At 36.5% G+C, this 24364-nt stretch overlaps 1 pseudogene; it reads left to right on the forward strand.

Annotated features, from left to right (window-relative positions):
• The first annotated feature begins 325 nt into the window (after positions 1 to 325).
• LOC150022466 (small ribosomal subunit protein uS17 pseudogene) lies at positions 326 to 24012 on the forward strand (annotated as a pseudogene).
• The last annotated feature ends 352 nt before the right edge of the window (positions 24013 to 24364 follow it).

Here is a 24364-nt window from a genome sequence, read left to right on the forward strand (position 1 = left end):
TGCAGGGCTCCAAGCAGGACCCATGGTACAGCCAAGCTCCAGCACGGGGTGGTCAGAGCTCTGAGTTCTCATAGCCCACCAGGGGTGGAGGTTCCACTCCTTTAAGTGTCCAGATGGAATCCTTATCCAGGTGTCCAGACTTGTGGTGTTCCAGGCTCCCCCTAAGGACTTTCCTGTAAGCCCCATTACCTCAGTCTTGACATAGTACTTGACATAACTCTCATGGCTGACAGTGACTCCATATTGGATTGTGTCAAAAGTGTTCAAAGAGTCTGCTCTGCTCTTGGTTTATACACTACTTACAATAATATTTGCTCCTCGAAGCATGTTCCTTTCTGTGCAAACACCCGATGGATTATATGTCGATTTTCTAAATCTCAAATTCTTGAATCTGGTAAAAGATAAGGTATGTAGTTGCCTTTGGATTTGAAAGAAGCTCCTCACCTGTCAAGGTTCATCTTTTAACATTCGTCTAAACTTCCAAAAGAATCTATTCTTCCTCTGTCTCTTGGACTTCCCCTTTTCAGGCTACTATGAAAAAGTTCTTGATACTTTCTTTCACAAAAGACTTTCAAAAACTCCTTTTTGCTGGCAGGGAATTAACTCATGAATAAATGGATAATAATAACGGCTGACATTTTTGGAGCGCTGACTATTTGGCAGGCGCTGAGCTGGAGGATTTGCTCACATTATCTCCCTGGATCCTGTCAACAGCTTTAGGATACAGCTCACTTTACAAACCAGGAGACTAAAGCTGAGGGAGTTGAGGAGCTTGTACCAGGTCACAGGATTAGGAAGCGGAAATGTTGAGCTCTGTGAAGTCTAGGAGAAGGAGAATGGGTTTGGAATGAAAACCCACGACTCTAAAACACACCAAGATGGGAAGTTACAAAGCTAACTTTTGTTACTTCCACTTGGCAAAGGTGTGTTAGGACCTACTTAATACCCTGAGGATAATAAAAGGGACTAAATCTGCCCTTGGGGGCTCTTTAATCTGGTGCAGAGGTTTGGTTTCTCACCACTGGTGCACATTGCAAGGACCTGGGGATGTGTTAGGGGTGAGAATGCCTGTTAGACCCCCAAGGGAGTCTATAAAGTGAGTGGTTAGGATGGGTGCTACCCGGGCAGTGTGAAGTATAAAAGCTCCCCAGCTGAACGGAAGGTGCAGTCAGAATTTGTGAACCACTAGTTTAGCTGAGGAGTGAAGCTCTAATCCAGTGATAGTGCAGCCGAGGTAAACACGTGAGTGACAGGGCATGGCTGAGTTCTAATTTCCACAGGGATTTGCATAATTCCTTTGCAGTTGGAGTCAGGTCAGTGGATCCTCCAATCTGCTTTTTTTGTGGCTCCTTCACTGTGGTCCGGATAGAACATTCCTTTGAATCATTAAAGCCTCAGGAATCATTGGTGTGTTGCTTCCTTTTTTTTCTAGCAGGGGGTTAAATAGAGTCTAGTCTGGGTTTCTGAGGCCCATGTCCTTCCATGTGTAAATTTTAGTTCCTCATTTTCACTTGTGTCTTTCTGACCCACTTACATTTCTCAATATTCACTACTCCTCATCTGTCACTCATCTCTTTCCCTGACTAAAATTTGGCAAGCTCAGTTTTTAAAAACAACTTTTCTTTTTTTTTTAAAGAACAAAAGGACGCTCAAGCGTCCTTTGTGTACTCCTTTGGTTAGAAGATTTATTCATGCTCTGCCCTCCTTTCTATATTATTGTACGTCATCCTCTGTGCGGTTCGTTCCCTGTGCCCCTGTTCACACCCGCCCACCTAATTATTTTTCTACCAGTATCTGCTGATCACCTCGTCCAAAGTGCTGCTATTCCTCTTTCTGTGGTAGTTTTTAAATCATTATGAAGATACCAAATTTTCCTTGCATGTTATCATTACTCCATTTGGTGTTTAACTCTGCTGAACATATTGAAAGGTTGAAAGAGACATTACTATTTTGGTTATTTATCTGTTGCCGGATGTACATGAAAAGATGTAGCTTTTCTCCCAATGTTCATCAACAGCAGCTAGCATTTTATGGCAACGGAGATTTTTGAAGTAATTATAGTGATTCATGTACATTTTACTGACTGATTGTTAAATTTTACTAATTTGGATGACATCAGAAGAATATAATGGTGGTTCAAGTGAGGAGCTATGAAAATATAGGAAAAAATAAGTACTTGAAAAGGAGAGCAGACATTGAAGTATAAAATTTGTTCTAAATAAACGTCACCTATACAACTGGAGTGATCAAATACAATGAAAATGGCAGAGACATATATATAGAACTATGTATAGAGAAACAATTCTTAGGGTAGAATGAGTAGGTATGCATAATAGGCTAAGGTTAAGGTAAACTACAAGGAATTTAAAAAATGGGAGAGTGGAAAAGAAATTAACATAATTTAGCAGCTAGAGACAATCAAATAGTATTAGACTTACGAAAGTGTATCTGTCAAAGGAAATTGTTCAGTACTAGTTACAAAGGCACAAGGTCACACTTACTAATTAAAAGTACTGTATTTGAAAACCTGGTTGAAGATTATTTGTTTCCGGAATAACGAACTTCCAGCAGTTTGACAAAGTGGAATGTAGGGCTTGCTTTACTCATGCAGCCAGAAGATGGCGCTATTGTCAGTGTTTGGGGGAAAATTCCCCTCTAGGTCTGGAGAGCTGATGAAGAGCAAAATATGTCTAGCTGGTTTCTGTATGGTTCAGACCAACAGGATGTATCCTGAGGAGGATTATGAGTAACTTTTTGTTATCTGGGTTTTGTAAAGTACAACAAAATATTCTAAAGCAATATGAAACTCAAGGAAGGTGATACTGGGTCCATGGTTTTAAATCCATATATCTGCTACTTACCTTATGAACAGTGTAGTCACATCTATCTTTGCAGTGACATTGGCTTTGGATGGGTTTTTAGTTCATTCTCCCTATGATGGCAAAACCTATTTCTAGCTGATTAAGAATAAGTGGTAGACTAATTGTATTACATCTCTAAGTTAGTACTATTGAAAATCGATAGAAATACTTGTATTGCTATTGTTTCCGGAAGTTAGAAACCTCTGGTTTGGTTGGATGTCAAGTCACTGTATTTTCCAGCTGTGGTTGCTTACCTTACTATGGTAGAATGTATTAACATCAGGATTTGGACAAAAAGCTATATGAGAAAGTCATTTTGATCTCATTTAGAGAAAATTTGATAGAAAACGTGCCTAACTTTTGAAATTCCTTTGCATTTATACATCTCTTGGTTTGTTCTTTTCAAACTTGTAAAGTATTAAATGAATATCAAGCAAGTTAGATTTGGGGAATAGTTCTTGGATCTGAAAGGGCAACAGGAGTGAAACTCACACTACATCCTTCCTTGTAACTGTATGTGTGTGTTTGTGTGTGTTGCAATATAGTGAGGAGGAAAAGTGGGGTGAAGTTAAGGTCAGAAGATGAAAACAGAACATTTTGGCCTTGGTTATTTTAATTTCACATACTAAATACTGAATTTCATCACATTCTATATGGGACTCTAAAGCTAAAGTCTTAAAGAATCACATAGTGCTTAAAAACTTATTTGAAAATTACTTTGAAAATTAATCAATAATTAAAGAATAAGGATACATTCTGCCATGAGAGAGCTTTTTTAAAAGTGCATTTGGTATTTTATCAAATAATTAATCCAGGTAAATTTCCTGCATTTATTCACACAGGTGGGTACAACCCATATGACTCAGACTTCTAAAAAGTAAAAACATGACATTTTTGGCTAATAATGATTTCAGCAACATTTCCCAAGCATCTTTTATATCATAAACAATGTGGAACCTGATTCAGCTCTTCTGGATTCCATAATAACAGATGGATTGTGAGACTGTTTACTGCTGCTTCCCGCAAACTTCCTCTTTGTAAACTACTATATTATTTATGAATCGAAAAAGTTTCAAAGAAGCCTCCTATCTGATTACTGCTTACTGATGAACTTGCATCACAGAAACTTTTAGTCCAATTACAGCAGTTTGTTGTTAAGAACTGTTATTATTCCAAAGTCTGAATTTGTTAACTGGTTACTATGCCGGCTTCTCCATGCCATTTACTCACAAAGACCTTGTCTGACAGATTGTATTAACTCTATCCACGGGAAACAAGGAATAGTGACTGTATCGGCTGAAAAATAAAGGTAGACTAAGAATAAAAAGTGTTTCATAAAGAGCATTATCATACCAAACACTTTGAGAAATATGTAAAATATATTTAGAAAATATTGCAAATAATTTTGCTGTTGAATTGGTTTATATTTGTCCTTGTGGAAAACTAGCTTTCTACAATAATGCAGTAATGGACATTTATAGACAGTTTCCAGACATTTCTGACCACTGACCTTGACACTTAGAATTATTGGTTTGAGTGTCAGTTATGAATAAGTGCGGATAAAGAATGAAACTGAAATGTGCCTCTTTAAGTTTGATTCATGTTGATTTTACAGTTTACTTTAGCAATAGAAGCAATTTTCTGTGTGTGTGTGTGTGTGTGTGAAGTGGGCACAAAGATATTCATAATCACAGGATTTTAATTAGGCCTGGGAGAGGACAAGACAAAACCAAACCAAACAAAGCAAAAATTGCCACTACAATAAAAGCTTATGAAAAATCCTAATCTTCCCTTAACATATCCGCCCTCTGTGCAACGTAACAGTATACATTGTTATGATTAATTTATCGTAATCTTGATAAGACACTTATGGAGGAATGTCGTCAATTACAGTAGTTCTAGGGCTAATCGTGGGCTAGGTGCGTGAGTGTAAGAGAGAGACAGGGCCCACGTCATGATCCTACCAAAAACATAATTGTCACTATGCCTGTTGTGAACGGCGGAAGTTCTCACCTTGCCCCTAGATGCCATCCTCCCAGGGGACTCTTCACCTTCACGGGAACCTGATGCTGAGGATGTCCAGCTGCAGGGTCCCTAGATGACAAACTCAACCAGGAAGGAGCCTGTGACAGATGCTTCTGCATTTTATGCAAATAACAACTTCATGGATCAGTTTTCCTTCTCTCTGTGGAATATAAGCATCTGGAAAATAGAATTCTAGGAGCTTTAGTACAATCACAAATGAACAGAAATGACCAAATAAACAGGCAACAGGACTGAACTCGAGTGTCAGAGAAGAATATGTTCATTAAAGTCCTCATTCTGTTGTAGTTTTTCCCCCTCAAACCATGTACTTTTATCATTTCCTAGGACTTTTCTTTCAGTAAATCTGTGGTAACTGAAAAGTATATATTTTTCTATATAGCTATCGCCCAGCCGCTGGTCTGTAGCTTTAGAGTATCACAGGTCTGTAATCACCAAGAAGAAATCACACATTGGCTGAAGATGTGTTTAAAACAATTCTAGATGAAAGCAAAAACAAAACCAGAACATTCTTTTCCAGGAAAAAGGCTTTTTTGTTTTACAAAATAGAAACAACATTCAAAGCTTAAGGTTTCAGATGTATTTGCAGTTAATTACTATTTTTTATATCACTTTGTCATTTACAATATACTTATGAAAAAAACATAAGCTTTCTGATTAAGGATATAGCAAACATTTAGGTATATTCTGACAGTCAGCACCAGCTTTTAAATGGAGATTACAACTCTTTCAATACATAAATAATTTTATAGTATACATACATTTGCTTTAATAAGGCTTTCACATTATATCTAATTTTATGTAAATGTTATTCAGATTTCAATCCAAGAGGTTTGCAGGGGAGGTTAAAGGGTGTTTATCTTGATTTGTTAAAATGTACCATTAAAATTAAGCAGTGACAAATATTATGACTTTTTAAATTGTTCTAAATGGTTGTATTTATTTATTAGACTTGAGTTTATATAAAATATTTTAACTCTTTAAATGTAACCTAATTTGATGAATGGTTCATAGAGGAGCTATAATCAGAAGATAAATCTGGTGACTCTCATAAATTCACAAACACCTTGCATTGTTAGTATTGTTTAATGAAATAAAGTATATGCTGCATTTAGAAAAATTAATAAAAACAAATTTAAAAAGCTTTGATTATTTTCTTTTCTAAAATGCTAGCTTTATGTATAGTGATCATAAAAGTTAGTGCTTAAAATGTATTTCTTGAACATACAGTTTTAACATTTGGGAAAACATGGATTTATTCAGAATAATCACAATAAAAATGAATGCAAATTGACAAAACATATTTCATTAGTTTATTTAAAAATACTTCTGAAAATGATATTTTAAGGAGGAAAGTGAATGGAAATGTCTGTCTATAAGAATGCAACTATTGTATTCCTACATACTACTTATTAAATATAATCAGCAAAGACAGAGTATAAAGTATGTCTCCAAATGAACCTTAACCAAAATTAAAAAAAGCATTTCAGAATCAAGTATTAATAGAATAAACTTAATTTTAGTTTCTCATAAGTGCAGCTGCATTATCTATTTAATTATGGGTTTTCAACCATAGTAATTTTTCCTTGACCTGCTCAATCTCAAAAGTCAGAAAATTGCTTCTTTTTAAAAAACTGACAATGGCACGGTATGTTTCCAAAGAAAAAAGACAAATTACAGAAAACCATTAGTTTAAACATATTTAAATAGCCAGGAAGAAGTTCTAATAGAAAACTTAGTTAAATATGAGGAAAAGTTATCAGCTACTTTTATTGCATGGTATAACGTGACTGTTAAGATATTATTTTCTTTTTCTCTAAAAGTAAAATAATGTGTTGTATAATTATAAAAAGCCTAATCCATTAGAGATCACTTATTTCTTGCTCTTTGGTAAATGGAATTCTTCGCAATTGTGATTTCATGGAGATTTCATCTGTAGCCTGGGTGGTAGAAGAACAGAGGGCATTTTAAAAGAGGGAAGTTTAGCTTAATAATAGTTATGGAATAGGATAGCAAAATGAATAAAGAGCAAGCAGAACCTTTAAAAAGGTAATAAGATTAAAGCTCGGAATTTAGTAACAAATACAGGAGGAAAACATATTTTTTAACCTAAATTGTTAAATCGTAGCATTGAGTGTGAACGTTCAGGTTTTCTCTGAATGAGAAACTAAATGATCTTTCTGATTTAATGAGGTAGATTTGTCAACCACAGACAAGAGGGGATGAAATTTTTTTTTGTTCATTTGATACAGAGATTTTATATAATATATATGTATTTTTTTAAATCACACTGTTGAACCTCCTTTTGTGGCCAGTGAAGACTTCGTGGCCAAAATCTCTGAGTCATAGATTGATTACAGAAAGAAAAACTTAATAATCAATGGATAATTATTCACTGTTCTATTTTTGTACTTTTATCATGCTCATAACCTTTTTGTATATGTATGTATTAAGATTTTCTCTGATTCTTTAAATGGAATTAAGAGTACATTGCATACAAATGAGTTAAAGCTGGTAAAAGAATATTCTTTTTAAAACTTAGTTATTAATACTTTTTTTTAAAATTCTTTGTAGTGCCAACATAAATTATGTCTCTCCTCACAGACAAAAAAAACATGGTTTCAGTCTCCAGGTTAATAAGGGCCAGGTTATAGAATCTGGATCTGTTGAGAGTAGTACACTCAGCCAGGGAATCAAGGGAAGCTTTTCATAAAAATCAGGGATATCAAGACATTCAGTGTTTTTATCCCTGCAAATTTTGATAGAATGACCCAAGATCCCCTTCCAAATGCCTATCTGGCAAAAACCCAGGTTGCTTGGGAAGCCAGAGGCTCACATTACTCTAAACTTTATGGGCAGCGATACCACTGACGGTGAGCTTAATTGTTTTCTCCTAGAGTTTCAGATGGATGTGTTATATTTTTTGATTTACTTACTAAAATGTTTCTTTTACAATCTACCATTGCTTGTGAGCAAGGTGCAATAAGAGTAGCACTCAAGTGTTTAACAGCTACCTCAGAGGCTATGAATTTCACATAAAAACTTGTGACTCCCAAAAGGAGGCTGCCTAACATGGGGAGAGAAGAGATTTAGTCAGATACGTCGGTGGTGGGTCTGCCTTTGAACACTAATCATAATGTTCATCCACGGCATAAAATCTCATGTAAAAAATTATTCGGGGCACACGAGAACATGGAAATCTAAATAGAAAAGAAATACACATTTACACCCAAATTCTTGTAAATCATCAATCCATACTGGCTGATCTATGGGTCATGGTCAGTGACTATAAATATTTTTACCAGCAGATAACAATATGTTGTATTGTCCTCATAAACAGTTGGATGATAAAACAAATAAATTTTTTTTTACAGTGTCAAGAATTTCATAAGGAAGTCCTCACAAAGTGAAGTACAGATTCAATCTGATAATATTTACTTTGTAATTGTTAAGATATCATAAAATGCAAGTTTCAGGTGAAAATAAGCCATGGGTCTATGAGACAGACTATTGAACATATCTTGGTTCTAGGTCTGACCGGGTTCTCTGTTTTTTAGTTTCCTTACATGTATCAATAAAATGAAGATTTAGGGTTAGATGATCTCTTGGATCCTGATAAGCTCTATGCTTCTATGACTTGAAATTATAAATAAAATGCCATTTAATTTTTCCTTTAATTTAAAGAGGTGCTGCTCATATTTTATAGTAGAATGATATGATATTACCTTGTTATATACCCAGGTTTGTAAAGTGAGTTACAAATTGCATTTTGGTGTGTACAAAGGAATCATTTAAAAGTCATATAGAGAACAAAGACTAAACTGACTGTTGAGAGCAATGCAATTACTGGAGTGAAATTTATAGGTATTACCACGAAAACTTAAATGCTGAGAAGCTATCACTCACTGAACAATGTTGATACCAAAGTAAGTAAAATCTTTCTTCCCTTTCCACTATCAAAAATGGGCCCAAGAGACACACACACACAGAAGGAGAGAGAGAGAGAGAGAAGGAGAGAAGGAAAGAGAGATGTGGGTTCTCTATCTTCGTACTGGAGATTTACCACAGGTGTCCCATTTAGGCCCACGGAGATTTCTATCTCTTAAATGTTATATTTCGCATTAAGTAAAAATCAGTATGTATGTTATTAGAATCTGAAAAAATGAGTTAATTTTTCTTAATTAAAAAATTAAAATGGCTCAAAATGATTTTGAGGAAGTGTGTACACAAGTTGGTAGGTCAGGAAAATGCCAGAGAGACCGAGTAGCTAAGTGAGAATGTCAGGAGGAGTTTAGTGGCAAAGAAGGAAAAGGTAGGCAGGACCAAAGGGCCATGTAATAGGAATTACTTGAATAATTCACTGCCTTAACCCTTAGCAGTAACCTTAACCCTCTTTGCCTTTAGTCCCCTTTCAAATTTAAAAGGACAATTCAGTCACAGCCACTTAAACAAAAACAAAAACAAAACAAAAACACATTTTCTATATCTGACAGTTGTGATCTTCTGGGATGGCCCTAGTTATTTAGGTTAAATCCCAGTTGACTTCTGTACCTGGTAGTTTAAACTCTTAAGACTTGGGGTGTTACATTATTAGCTATTAGTGTCTGGTAGGCAGCGAGACACCAGATTTATACCTCATTGTTATCTTCCTTTGGACTAAAATTCTTAGGTCTCACTGGTTTTCCAATGAAAGGTATGGTAACAACAAGCCGTATTCAGCAGTCTGCTAAAGATGCCATGCAGGGGTGATACCTAAAACACATAACAATTAGGAAGGTAGCAGTCCTGACCAAAGAGCATGATGGCCTTGAACTATGCTTGGATCTGGGTTCCCCCAAGTGTGTACTAGGCTTCAGCAATGTGGGCTAATAGCCAGCATCAAAATACATTCCCACAGAATGCTAACTCAGAAATAAATACCAGATCTAGGGAAAATCTTTTATTTTTAGAAAAAGCCATTGTTATAAGTATTACTATTATTTAGGTTTATCTCAAATTTTAGACTAAGAATTCTTACAAGTGTTAAAAAGCAAAATTCAATTGAGAAAATGTAAAGATCTTATTGGCTTTAATTGGCAATTCATGAACTGGGCAACATCCAATCCAACAGACAGAAGGAACCTGTGACGAGCTCTACAGAGCAAGAGCTTTGATAAGCAGAAAGGAGTGGGAACAAGAAAGACATACCAGGCGAAAAAGCTAATTGGTTATTGAAAGGTTATTTTCCTTATAGGGAACAGCAGAGTTTCATCAGGCAGATTATCCAGCGAATGCTGATCAGACCATTCCTGAGTGCCCGGTTTGATTCCATTTCGGGGACAGTGGCAACTGTCATTTAGTTAAGTCTCAGTTTGGTGATGTGGGCCTTGACACAAGTGACGCCATTTTGGAGCTTGCATTTAACGTAAGAAAAATAATCATAATTTGGGATTAAATTTTGGAAATTAAATTTATAATTCTTGTTTTAAAAAATTTTTATTTTATAAGCTTAAACTTTATCATGATTAGAATAATTAGGAACAGTGTCTTTATGGCTCCCTCCCTCTTCTCTGCAGCTGCTCTAGCCCTTTCCTCAGTCAGAGTCACCTGCAGGTGACATATGATGGGGTTGCTGACCTGTCGTATGGAGCTGGGCATATGTATTTAACTTTCCTCATCTTCCCAAACTATTCTCCTTAGTGGTCTAAACTACCATCAGGTGGAGGTTCAGAAACAGGTTTTATTCTAATAAGTCTTTTAAAAGCAGACACAGCAGTTTGATTAACTTTGTGAGAAGAAAGAAAAAGGTATTATTTGGTGGTGATAAAATTTTTGTAAATTAGGTCTCATTTTTCCATTTGTTTGAGTTGCAGTTTTCAAGAAATTTGTAGACTCATTTTAAATATATTTTTCACATTGAAAAATGCCTGAACATAAAGCTTTTATGTATTTCTCTCTGTTCTGCCATTGCCATGCCTGCATTATTGACCTGTAAACTAAACCATCACTTACCTCTGAGAGCACAGCAACTTTAGCTCATACAGTTGTCCCTTGAAACCAAACTATTTAGTTTTTTTTTTTCAGGCTTTGAGATGTTTTCATTTCTTATTTTTTTAAAGTATATTTTATTGATTATATTGTTACAATAGTTCCAGTTTTTTCCCCTTTGCTCCCCTCTGCCCAGTACCCCCCTCCACCAGCAACCCCCCCTAGCCCATCCCCATGGGTCGCACATACAGGTTCTCTGGCTTCACCCTTTCCTATATTATTCTTTTAAAAAATTAATTAATTAATTTTTATAATAATTTAGTTTTTATCATATAAAATTTTTTATTTTATAATGGACACAATAGATTCATTCAATTTTTTTCCCACATTTTATATTAGTTTTTAATTAAGGTATACTTATGCAAAGAACAATTTTCTCTTTTAAAAAATTTTTATTAGGGTGACCATTTGGTTAATCAAATTTTATAGGTTTCAGCTATACAATTCTGCAATGCCTCATTTGTATATTGTATTGTGTATAGATCACCCCAAGTCAAGTCTCCTCCCATCATTTATTATTACCCCTTCACCCTCCTCTACCCCACCCTCCACCTCTGGCGCTCACCCTGCTGTTGTCTGTGTCCATGAGACTTTCTTTCTGTTCTTTGCTTAATCCCTTCCCCCTTCTCACCCAGCCCCCAAGCCCCTCCCCTCTGACAGCTGTCAGTCTGCTCTCTGTATCCATGAGTCTGACTCCACTTTCTTTGTTAATTTATTTTGAAGAAAAATTCTCTTTTTACATTATCCAAATACTTGTAGAATCATAATAAGGATGTGAAAAATAGCTTTTTTCTTTGAAGCTTCATAATGAAACATAGTGGGTTCAAAATAAACCTATTCCCATATGTCGAATTAACCATCAAAATGTGGCTTTAAGAATTGGATACAGTGCATCCTCCCCAGGTAAAATTATCATTAGAAGAATAATAAAACTGTTTTAATAGCATGAGCTATTTCTGGTTTTCTCTACTTGAAGAAGCTTCTGCTTTAAATTCACATCGCTTTGCCATGATTGGGATCATCTTTAAAGTCACTGGGATGAACTGTTAGCAAATCTATAAAAATATTAAAGATATAGCAACAAAATGTGTGAAATTTAGTGGGTACCCTGTGGTATTCACATATATAATATATGTTATTCTAAATATAAAATAAGACATAATCAGTACTTCTGGCCTTTATTCATGATTTACTTTATGTAATTTCCTCTCATGGATATAAAGAGCATGGGAAAAATATAGTATAGGAATTTGGGGAAGAGGCATAGAATCTACAGAACTAGGTTCTTGGATATAGGCTTATATGAAGATTGCTATACTCATTTCAGTACTTCCTCATGGGTTTAACTATTTATTAAATTTGACAGATCCTCTTATTTTCTGTGGCATTAAGCGTGGGTATGTAAGGAAAACAGGGTTCTGGAAATAGATTTCTAAGTGCATTTACTTTACACCTAGATGATAAAGCTAATCTAGAAAGAGAAGAGTGGCCCAGAGACCTCTGTGTGCAAAGTATCTCAACATATTGCTGTCTGTTATATTGTACCGAACACATGCACTTCTGTTTAGTAATATTTTGGGGAACCGAGATTTGGGGCAGAAAAGACTGGAGTACCTTTGCAACTAAGGCTAAAATGTTATAGGGTTATTTATTTATTGGGACTGTGATGAACATGCATCATTTGTAATAACAAACATTTTCAGTTTAACATTCCTTTTTTATTTAACTCTGATTTTTAGACCTTAGAGTTTTTCTTTGCTTTAGCTTGGGAAAACCAAATAAGTGCAAATTTCCTCCAAGATACCTCATGAAAACATTTTTTTTTTAAAATAAAATCAAGAGTGAAACGAATCTATATTTATTTGGAAGATCATCTGACTACTGCTAAATGGAGTATCTCAATCTGAAAGTGAAATCTGTTTCACTGCTAAAAATTGCCAAGAGTTTTTTGACTGAGATTTGGGAATCTGCAGAAAATGTAAAAGTTTTTTTTTCTACAATAATCTGTTCAGTGAACAAGCTGTGAAAAATAGTTCTGTATTTTGTCCATGTGATGTAGCAGACGGTAAATTTCCATTTTAAAGAACGATATGAGTAGCTTCTGGCATCCATCTCTATTGCCTTACTCGAATCTGCTTACACTGAGTTACAACAATGCGGTTTATTATTTCTTTAAAGCAAAAAGTAAGAAGGGATATTATACTCTTTATTTTGTCCCCCCCCTCTCAGGCTAAGCTCTATTCCTTTATCAGTAATGTGGGAGTACTTTGAGGCCTTATCAAATGTGCCTTAAAATAACACAATTTTATTAAGAAGATAGCATTTCCTTGCATTTAAAGCTTTGTGTCTGAAGAGCTTTTGAATTAATTTACTATTTCTTTATAAACATGTTCTTTTGAGGTAGGTGGTCCCATAATGAACATTTATTTAAGATTGTTTGTATTTTTTTAAAAAGTGCAATTATGATTCTGTATAAACACACAATGAACATGAGTTTAAAGATATTATTTATTCATTAATTAATTAAAGAAGCAGTAAGATGTTATAACCTGCTCAAAGGAGAATTCAAATTTGCCTTCACACACATATAGGCAGATAAAGCATGCTGAAATGAATTGGCAAATAGATGCAAAACTGATCAATATTTACAGGACAATAATCGATTGTATTCTGTAGGTCATAACATTTATAGTTCTATGGACCAGAATAATTTGCATTATTATTAAATTTCTACAACTCACAGAGATGTGAAATGGCTCAAAAACAATGAAAGGCAGAGATGACCTAGAAGGTTGTGTTAGGCTGGACATGAAGAGATCTTCTCGATTTATTTCCTTGACTTTCCCAATTTTAATCTACAGATCCCACTACAAAGTACTTTCAATATTTTTCACTCAAATTAATCAATTTTATTTTCTGGTTTACATTTACCTTTTAAATGAAATGCAAATGTAGACCATTGTCAGACACACAGTAGGTGGTCCATTCATAATTGTTGAATGGATAGAATTTTTCTTGTATCTTCTACTAAACATTTTACAAATAACCTAGTAGTGCAAATACTATGTTCCTTTGTTTCCAAATCTTATGACTGTCAGGAATATTCTGAAAGAACTAGGGCTATTCTTCAAGGCTTTGGTTCATACATTTCTTTTGCCTTTGACCTTTTTACACTAGATGCAGGCTGTAAGAAAGCATGAAATAAATGAAAGAAAAACGTGAGTCAACCGTCACTGTATTCCAAGTGCCCTATGGCAGGGACATGAACTTCGGAGGGTGAAATCAACACACAACCAGCTGCAGGGTGAGTGGTCTCAAAGGACAAAGAGGTCTTAACTTTCTGGGGACCTAGGGTACCATCCTGGTTTCTCATCATTGCAAATGAGATGCTCATCACTAGTTGGATATTGACAATATTAGATTGTCTCTCATATTTATTTTTGTTCAATTAGGTGATGGCCTGAGATGTTTCGGTCCAGGCTTCTCAGGAGGACTCTGAAACCCATAGAATCCTTTTTTTCCTCACCGGTCTGATGCCTGAAACTCCACTATTGTTACTTAATCCTTTGGACTTACCAATTGCAATGATTCCATGGGTGTGTATATACATTTTCTTGGGAGAGGGAAGGTTCTTAATGTTTTCAGTGTCCCACCCTTCACTGGGAAGTAGCGACTGGGCTGTGACCTGCTATCTATCCTATTAAGATTTTGAAGGAGAAAAGAGAGTAAGATCATGGGCACCAAATACTGGGGGCAGGTCAGAGGGAAGCAAAGCCAGGAATAGAAGTGGTACAAGGTAGAGCGCAGGGTCTTCAAAAAATTCATGGACTAACCTTGCTGATGTATATAGCAACACCGTTCTAATGTCAGCATTACAAAAGCAGAGGGCATTAATTTTACTACTGAAAAATGTTATCCAAACTGAAAGATTTTCATAAGAGTGCCTATTTAACCATTAGATTTCTTGGTTACTTAATAAAAAGTGTATGAACTTGTCTTTCAGATATTTTATCACACTTATCACTGGTCTGTTGCATATCTGAATATTCTCTTAGAATGACCAAAGCATTTTTGTATACATTATCTCATTTAATCTTTACAATCATCTAGTAGTCCTTCATTGCACCAGATGAACTTTGACTCAAAAAGTGTTCTTTCTTTACTCAAGGAAGGCGCTTCTGTGTGAAACAAATGACTAACATAATCAGTTTTTACTCATCAGCTATATGAGTACTGAATGTTGATTGCCACTAATTATTTTTATTGTGGTAGCCCATATCCTGAGTGAAGATAGCAAAGAAAAGAAGACCACAGCCACAGCCTGATTCATCTGCCATTTATAGGTGTGGTTTAGTCTTTTCTTCCGCCCAGACTTTGCTATTACCACTGGGGAAAAATAGTTCTATAAACACATTAAGTCTTGACTCACTGTCACTTTGCATTTTGTCATACAATAATTTCAGACACCATAAAATCTGAATGAGGATATTCTGGAACATACACTGTCCATTATTCTCATCTATAACTGTCTATTAAAGCAGTAGGAGTGTTGGAAAAAGTTAGACTTTGACAAATAATGTAACTTTTAAAGATAAGCAAAATGATCTGGAAAGTTCCACTCTAAATGTCTAGTGTGACTTTAGAGACGTGACTTAATTTTCTAAAGTGTGAAGAATAATACTTTCAGTTTGGAGCATAGAGGTATATTGTGAGGATTAGGGGCAGTGAAATATTCATAGTTATTAAGATGTTATTTAAACACAAGGCATTATTACTATGAAAGGGAATAGAGGATGTAACCTGTGTTTGGTTAGATTTGCTTTTAAGCTCTTGAAACTGAAAGGCTTAAGAAGTCTCTACTTATATATCATTTTTAAAAATACAATAGCTGTCTACCTCAAAAGTAACTTTGGGTAACATTTTATTAAATGAATGAATGAATAAATTTCATTAATGAATTCCTAACTGGTTTTATTCCTTCTAAAACAGTTGGCAGTTATTAAAAGTTTGGGTGGTCCAGCCTGTGGAGAGAAATGATTTAGGCATTTCCTTAAACAGAAGTTAAATTCAAATTTTTATGCACTGATTAAAATTCAAGCTGGGAAAATCTTTAATGTTAACATACAAAGGTGAGCAAAAGTAAGTTTATAGTTGTAAGCACATGAGTTTATTCTTGTACTATTATTTATTTATTATTCTATTATTTATTTGTATTACAACTATAAACCTACTTTTGCCCACCCCTGTATTTCAAAACATTTTTATTTTTTAATTCTTTTTTTAGGATGAATCAAGGGCTTATCTTATCTACATCGACACTAAATTTGTTGATTTTTTTGGCTGCTCCGAGTCTCTACTATTTCTTAGAGTACTTTTGCCCCACTTTTAGGAAATGGCATCTCTTCTACTATAAATCATCCTGGGGTGAGATTGAATTTTTATACAGGGGACTAGATTCTGTCTTTCCTCTCCTCAAGAGTTCTACCAGGGTGTGATTGAGTGTCCATGTTGGTCAATTAGACAGCCAGCTGGGAACATCAAGCATTGAGGAAATGGTCATCTCTGGGGCCCATGAGAGGCCTTTGAGAGGCAGATATGGTGGCTGTAATGAGAGTGGCATCCTGACCAGCAGTTCCAACCATAAGCTGAATACTGTGCTTTCTGCTTTCTTTTTCATGGTTCTTGGGAGAGTCCAGTCTTCCAGTTGTCTGTTCATTTCATGAGCTCTACAAAGTCTTCCAACAGATTCTTTTTCCCCTGAAGTAGTTAGAGTTGGTTTTTGTTGCTTGTATCCAAGAATCCAGATTGATACAGTACAACAGTGCTTCTGAGGTATAGCAAGTTAATGCACAAAAAGGACATGAACTCTACCTGAATCTATGTAACTATTGAAATGTTGGCCACTATTGTTACTACAGTCTTTTAGTACTACCATATGATATTATAATTACTTGTTTGGTTTGTCAGTCTGACAGACTAGGACACAAGTACTTTGCAAGAACTTTGTCCTACTTAATTTTGCATCTAGTCTAGTACTCGGAATAGAGTTGGCATTCAATAAATACTTATTGGTTGGACTAAAAAATAATTAAAATTCAGCATTGTTAAGTACACAATAGGCAATTAATTATTCCATTTGATTATATTTTCTGCTAAGTTCACTTGACTTATTGAGCCCTACCATGTCCAAGTTACTAAAAAATGTAAAGATGAATAATAAAGTCATGACCTATATTTTTAATAAGTTTGCAATTTTATAGTGAAGAAAGAATGAAATAAGAAACTGATATTTGAATTTATTCCTCTACATGCACTGCCCCCCCCCCTTGGCTTTGCCACTATAGTATTGTACAATAAATTTGAACCCTGCCTTTAAGACTAGATTTTTTCAACCATGTGTATAATTTAATGCAAAATATATTAACATTGATTACAAAGTCAAAATGTGTATATTCTGGGATGTTATCTGGTAGTTTGGATTAGAGTTGGGCTATTACTTCCATAACAAGGGATAATTGAGATTATATTATATTTTTTGACATCCTGATTTTCACTGATTCCAATGAAAGAAGCAGTGCACTGTATTTTTTATTTTATACTAGAAGTTTATGTTATTCAATAAAACCATTGCCCAAGTATGATCATTCATAAAATATTGGTAAAATTGAATGAATGTGGGAATTGGATGGAGTGCCAGGAAACATTATGTAAGCCTACACATACATAGCTCTTAAGAGAGCACCCAGGACCTGGCTGCTGTGGCTCAGTGGATTGAGCATTGGCCTGCGAACCAAGTGTTGCTGGTTTGATTCCCAGTCAGGGCACATGTCTGGGTTGCACACCAGGTCCCCAGTTGGGGGCACATGAGAGGCAACCACATTAATGTTTCCCTCTCTTTCTCCCTCCCTTCCCCTCCTTCTGAAAATAAATAAATAAAATCTAAAAATAATAATAATAATAAAAAAGTTAACAATAGAAAATATATTTAAAAAAAAAGAAAGAGAGAGCACCCAGGAAGAATTATAGCTGTATTTCTATATTGTAATATATTACAGGAAGCAGCAGTTTGGACAAGGGTGGACCCATTCTCAGGGTCTCTATTCTCAAAGGTCTGACTTTATAGTTACTTACAGGAGAAAGAGAACTTTCATTGACAGGAAACGATAACCCCACATCGTAATATTTTTAGAGCTCAGTTTTCCCAGTATCACTCCTGAGAGTGTGGAATGTGCATGGGAGTTCTGGTCGGCCCACTGTCGTCTGCCCAAGACAGGAAGCTGGTTCTGGAATGTAAATCATCTGTGCCAAATGCACTGTTAAGTCCAACTAACAATGTTTTTCTTTTGTAGCAAGACTTTATTGATGAAGGAAGCTGTGCACTAATTTATAATTGGACATGAGTTCCTTATTTCATTGTACACTGAAAATTATCACTTTATAGCCTAACCACATTGAGCAACACTGGTTGATACAGAATCACCCAAGTTGCTTGTTAAAATGTGGTTTTAGAACCATGCCGAACACCTACTGTTGCAGCATTTGAGGAGGAGCATCACTGGGAATCCTCGCTTTTAATAAGCTCTGAAAGTCATCCATATATTTAAAATTTGAGAACTACTGTTCTAAATAAGTACCAAAGTCTTCCTTAGAGCATTCTCAAGACGTGGGGAAAAACCTATTTTTAATTTTCCAGAAATGTGATATTCTATCACTTTGCACTTTTCCATGGAAATAAGAGATGTAGTCAATCTGTCCAAAGTGAATATTAATACCTCTGTGGTTTAAGTCACATTTTTCAGGTATGATGATACACATTCTGCACGATGATAGCAAGATAATGTGACATGTACATTAATTCAGAGAGCTTTCTAAATTTTAGGAAATTTTTCTTGCTTTCACTCACACTTTCATTAATTCAAAACAAGGCCCTTACTCAACAAGTAACCTAGGGAAATAAGTATAAGACTCAAAATGAAACTTTTATAAAAGTCATATTTGAGCAGGATGAGAAACTTTCTATAACTTTGAGATAATATTCAGGGGGAGGTTTTGCCTAAGGAATAAAAATAAAACTAAATTTCAATTTTCTCTCTTTGATAGATGAACTATCTTGGCTCCTGAGGATAGATAAATATTTGATTAAGGTTGGTTGAAATAAATTATGAAGGTCCTTCAGTTTTGGGACAGCTTGAGGACAGCATTTATAATCTGAGAATTCTGTGTAAAACTCCTCTGAACTTCAGAAGGCAGGTAGACTATCTAAATTGATATCCCATCATTGGCCATGTGCCGTCTGAGAAAGGAAGTAAAGACTTTCCAGCATGAAAAAAGGTAGGATAAAGCCATTTGTCAAGAAGGATATAAAGTGCAGACCACAAGTCAGGATGTCAAATAGATGGGGCTAAAACAAGGTTTCTTGAGATAATTAATATAGGAAGTTGAGCTATTACTATTTTTTAATGACTAAAACTATTTCTTCTGTAAGTGTGGGATTTAATGATTTTGATTACTATTACTAATACTCTTAAATATCTGATTTTTTTCTCCTCCCTGGCACGTGGAAGATGGAAACTCTTAAAGTCTAGGCTCCTTCTAATTGAGGATGACACATGACTAGCCCTGGCTAAAGGGCTGTGAGTGTAAGCGATGTCACCTTCATGCTGACACCTGGGAGAGTGGGCATGGTTTCTAGGTGCTTCTGCCTCGGTAACTTATAGGAGCTCCTACCGAGAAGTCAGTCACAAAATTAAATTGGCCTAGATTCTCCAAGTTACTGCATAGAAGACAGTTGCCCTGGAATGCTGCCCCCACCGCAGAATAGATTTTGCGTAATCTCGGTGCTGAGCCACAGAGATTGTTACCAAGGAGTAGCCTAGTTTAAACTCACTAGTGAAATGATTTAATAAGACTGCCTTAGATGGCTTCATCTTTAGGTTCTAGAAATAATTCAGATAAGGCAAAGTTTGGTGAAGTCAGAAGAGATAAACTATTTCCTTGTGTCCATTCATTAATTTGTTCAGCTACTCAGCAAAATATCTAGTAGAGGTTGCATGTCTGCCCCCTGTGCCATGCTAAGGGAAGCTTGAGATTATGGTGAACGGCATGTGTTCTGGAATCGCTGCCTGGGTTTGAATCTTGGTGCTGCCCTGCATGAGCTGTGTGATCATTGGCAAGTCTTTAACCTTCTTGTGCTTTTGTTTCTTTATCTCTTTGCTTGGAAGATAGCAATTATAATAGTATCTACTTAATGAGTTTGTGAAGATAAAAGGAGATAATATATGCAAAGCACTTGGCATTGTGCCCTACTAGAGTAAATGATCAAAAACATCAGCTATAATTATTTGATAACATCCCAGTCTTCCAGCAGCTCTTATTCCAACTGAGACGATCACAATCTAAGAGTAAAACCCATTTTTAATCAATAATTCCTTTATTTTTATTACTCATAACAAATTACTGCAAATTTAGTACTTAAAATGACACAAAGTTATTATCATACGGTTCTATAGGTCAGAAGTCTGGGTTGACTTGGCTAGTTTTTCTGCTCCCAAGTTTTCGCAAGGCTGAAATCAGGAGTTGACCAGCTGACTCTTATCAGAGGCTCTGGGAAGAATATGCTTCTAAGCTCATTCAGGTGTTGGCTGAATCCAGTTCGGTGCAGTGTTAAGGTTCAAGTTCTCATTTCCTTGCTGGTTCTCAGATGGAGACCTCACTTAACTTCTGGAAGCCTCCCTTGGATCCTTGCAAGTGGGCAGCTACTTCCTGGAACCAGCAACAAGTGAGTCAAGCCTTTCTCATGCTGGGAATCTGACTTCCCCTTCCATCCTGTCATGCTTCTGCCTCCAGCTAGGGAAAATGCTCTGCTTTTAAGGGTTTGTGTGATTAGATTGGGTTTACTTAAGAGTATTTGGAATAATTTCCCTATTTGAAGGTTTTAAAATGTAACATCGTTACAGGTTTCAGGAATTAGAGCATGGACATCTTTGTGGGACTGTTATTTGAGGCATACCAAAATTCCCTTGGGTCCATAATCTATGTTTTTGCTGATCTTAATAATTATATTACTGCATATTGAGTGCTTTCTATTTTCTAGGTAATTGTCTATATCATCTATCTAATTTACCACAACCTTGCAAGCAAGTTATTATTATTCCATTTTATGTTATTTTTTTACCATCTTGAATCTTTTAAAACATTATATTTTAACAACTATTTTTTTCATTTTAAAGATAAAGAACTGATGGCTTAGAAAGATAATGAAACTTGCCCAGGTTAAAGATTCACACAGCTGATAAGTGGTAGAAAAGGAATTTCAAACCAGATCTGACTGCCTCCCTTAGAACTTCTCCAGTATCACACACATCCATCCATAATGGTCACTGGGGACATTGTTAATGTCCCTGCTTAGCCCTTTAGGCAAGACCAGTGGGTTCCCAAACTGGCAGTGATTCAATAATTAAAGTTATACTCTACTCTAGGGCTGTCTAAATGTTTTCCTGGGCCCAGAATCACAAGCTTACTTTGGCAGTCTCTGGTGCTTTGAGTCAATGTCAGGAAGAGAGGTGGGGTAGTGCCAATGGTCAGAGGACAGACATGGTTTGTATTATGATGATGATAATAGCAGCTGATATTTATAGAGAACCAATTATATGTTGTGCATAGTGCCAAGCACTTCACATGGAGCCTCAGCCCTCATTTAATTCTCAAAACAAGTTTACGAGGTGGGTGCTAGTATCAAATACATTTTACAGAGCATGAAATGGAAATATCTTACTGAAGGCCATACAGAAAGGAAGTGGCAAAGCTAGACTTGAACCCAGGCCCTTGAATTCTCTTATACTTTCATAATGCCCAAGAAACAGGAGTAGTCTCTCAATTTTTTGTGCGTTAGTTTGTGCTATAGCTGTTTGCCATGCCTTCTCCTCCTTTCTGTCCTCCAGTGAAGTTGATGAGAGCATCTGTAGTCAGGACTGGGGCTGGAGATGTTGGCTGGGGTCAGTAAAATGATCAAACAAAGCAGATGTGCTGGCCTTGCCTTGGATTAGAGCATGACATCTGGCCTGCCAGCTCCTGTCCCCAGCAGGAGTGTGAGTGGGCCCCTGTGAGTGGGTCACCTTGGGCTGCTCTTTTTTGTTTTTTCTTTATCCTCACCCGAGGACATGCCTACTGATTTTAGAGAGAGGGGAAGAAACATTGATTGGTTGCCTCTCATATATGCCCCCACCACGCCTGAACCCAAAATCTAGGCGTGTGCCCTGACTGGGAATCAATCCTGTTCCCCTTTGTTTTGCAAGTCGACGCTCCAATCAATTAAGCCACACTGGCCAAGGTAGCTTGGGCTGCTCTTAATGTACCATAGGATCAAGAAGGGAGGCCCCTCCCTGATGCGACTCTGACAGACAGTCAGCAATCACTTCAGATCGTTTTCCTTCTCCAACCCCAGAAAACTTCATCTGGGCGATGGTTTTTCTGTCGTTATAAACAACACTTCCCTTCCTTTCCAGATTGCTGTGCTGAGCAGCTGCCTCTCCTGACCTTTCTTCCTTTCCTTTTCAAGCGTGGTGACATTGCGCAGCAGATTCCGAAGAGTCTATATATGCTTTTATTTACTTTTTTGATTCTGATTTAGGATCCTTTTACAAATATCTTGAAATCAGAGTCTTACACATGTGACTATCTTAAATGCTTTTGAGGAAAGTTGTTAACAAGTGATAAAGAGGCATGTGTGTGTATGTGTGTGTTTGCAATATGAAAAGCTCTTAGCCATAAATTAAAAGCAAAAAGGAAATTAAATATGTTTTTGAAATTATTATACTCTAGAGAAAAAGGATGTGTAGATATTTTGTGAAGACCTACATTGCTTCTATACCTTTTTCAAATTTTATTGAATTTGACATTCCACAATTCAGAAGGATATAAGTTATGAAGACAATGACAAATTTGGTTATAATGATAGAACTGACTTGGATTTTTTTTTTTTTGTACCATAGATAAAATCTGTAATGATGGTACATGAGCTGAATTGAGAATCTCTTGTGATTTTGTATAGTGATAGATGAAGAACTCAAAAGAAATGAGGATGACTTTATATCCTTATGAGGACTAACATGAAAAGATGTTTTAATTTAATATTGAAAAACAATGACAATTAAAATGTATGCTGGATTCAGGTATGAGCACGGGGCCGGCACCGTGGTGGCAGGTCCCCTTCCGGGCCTCAGGGGCGTGTCCTAGAGAGCGGGACCCCGCGCCCCAGTTAGGGGGTTAATTCCGGGCGTCCTTGATTTCCCAGGGATTCGTTCGGGCAGAGGGCGCGTGTCTGCGCTGCCTAGATTAGCGCCTTAAATCCTGGCGGCTCCGCACTTGGAAGTCGTATACATTGTATGGGAAGTGAATCCTGGGTGGACGTCTGTGTGTCTTAGAGAATAGCAGTTGTTCAAAGGTGTCCGGGATGTTTGAGGGATGATTGTGTCTCTCCGGGTTTTAAGGAGTGAGTTCTGCAGGTGAGGGGCCGTGTTTTAGAGTATAATTATGAAGTAACCTGGGATTTAGCATTGAGTCTCAATGAAAGACGGAGTGGGCCTACCAAAAGCAGCCCACCATCTTTCAAAACAAGAAGAGGGTTCTGCTGGGAGAAACTGGTAAAGAGAAGCTGCCCCGATACTACAAGAACATCGGTCTGGGTTTCAAGACGCCCAAGGAGGCTATTGAGGGCACCTACATTGACAAGAAATGCCCCTTTACCGGTAATGTCTCCATCCGAGGGCGCATCTTGTCTGGTGTGGTGACCAAGATGAAGATGCAGAGGACCATCGTTATCCGCCGAGACTACCTCCACTACATCCGAAAGTACAACCGCTTCGAGAAGCGCCACAAGAACATGTCAGTGCACCTGTCCCCCTGCTTCAGAGATGTCCAGATTGGCGACATTGTCACCGTGGGTGAGTGCCGGCCCCTGAGCAAGACCCTGCGCTTCAATGTACTCAAGGTCACCAAGGCTGCTGGCACCAAGAAGCAGTTCCAGAAGTTCTGAGACTGGATACCTGTTCACTCCCCCAAAGGAAATAAAGTTATTTTCTCAGTCAAAAACAAAAACAAAAACAAAAACAAAAACAAAAAAAAAAAAATAAAATGTATGCTGAATTAATAGGCTAGAAACATAAATATGTTATAATTGTCTTTACTTGCTTTTTCTTTAAGAGCTGCAGATATCTGCAAGATATATTTTTTCCATGTTTTTAAAAATGGTTAGCTTGTTTTTATTTTTTATTTTTCCAGTATATTTTATTGATTATGTTGTTACAGTAGTTCCAATATTTTTCTCCTTTGCTCCCCTCTGCCCAGTACCCCCCCTTCCCTCCAGCAACCCCCCCCCTTGGTTCATGTTCATGGGTCTTGCATATAAGTTCTTTGGGTTCACCCTTTCCTATGTT

This window comes from Furipterus horrens, unplaced genomic scaffold (assembly GCF_987537825.1).
Source record: "Furipterus horrens unplaced genomic scaffold, mFurHor1.1.pri manual_scaffold_1, whole genome shotgun sequence".
In the NCBI taxonomy this organism is placed as follows: domain Eukaryota; kingdom Metazoa; phylum Chordata; class Mammalia; order Chiroptera; family Furipteridae; genus Furipterus; species Furipterus horrens.